Source organism: Gadus macrocephalus, chromosome 10 (genome assembly GCF_031168955.1).
Source record: "Gadus macrocephalus chromosome 10, ASM3116895v1".
NCBI classification, from domain to species: domain Eukaryota; kingdom Metazoa; phylum Chordata; class Actinopteri; order Gadiformes; family Gadidae; genus Gadus; species Gadus macrocephalus.
This window is the reverse complement of record NC_082391.1, coordinates 5285870-5286781: the sequence shown is the minus strand read 5'-3', so window position 1 is coordinate 5286781 and position 912 is coordinate 5285870.

Genomic DNA, 912 nt, shown 5'->3' with positions numbered 1-912 from the left:
AATAAACAAGCATCCCACGGAGGGAGGAGTGCTGATCAGGCACCATCAGCTGATTGATTAGCATCCCTGTAAAACATCAGCGCTGGGCCTTAGGCTAGTGTGTTGTGGTGTGGTGAGGTAAGCTCCAGTAGGGGGATGTACAGTATGGTTTGGTATGGTACGGTAGGGTATATGTAATGGTATAATATGGTATCTTATAGTATGTTTTGCTATGGTGAGGTATATGTTGTGGTATAATATGGTATGGTATAGTATGTTTTGCTATAGCGAGGTATATTTGCGTCATATTGTGGTATGGTATAGTATGGTTTGGTATGGTATAGTATATGTTGTGGTATAATATGGTATTGTATGGTATAGTAGGAATTTTGTGTCGCATAATCAGTGTTGAATCTTGGCATTCAGTCTGTGAAACAAAGGAAGAATTTCATTGCACAACTGAGAACGTCTCATTTGTGCATATGACAATAAACACTTTGAATTGAATTGAATTGAATTGAATAACATTATATTATATAGTATAGTATGGTGTACGGGCTGTGGGGATTAATCGAATTTTGATTGTCGATTTCGATTTTAGCGTCAAACGATCAAAGAATTAACATAATCAAGTTTTTCGTTTTTTATTTATTTGTATTAATTTTTTTATCTTTTATAGAAAGGGCAGAACAGCTGGATACATTACTGTATATTATTTTAGATTGAAACATTTTCTTTTGACCATTTTGTGTATTAAGTTCTCAGTTACAACGTTTTTTTTGGGAGAGACATGCTGAATAAATACAACATGTTTTCAAACTCAAAAAAAATCGTTTGAATAATCGTGATTCCAATATCTTCCCATAATCCAGCCCCCCTAGTATGGTGTGGTATGCTATGTTGTAGTATAGTATGGTGTGGCTGTGGTATAAT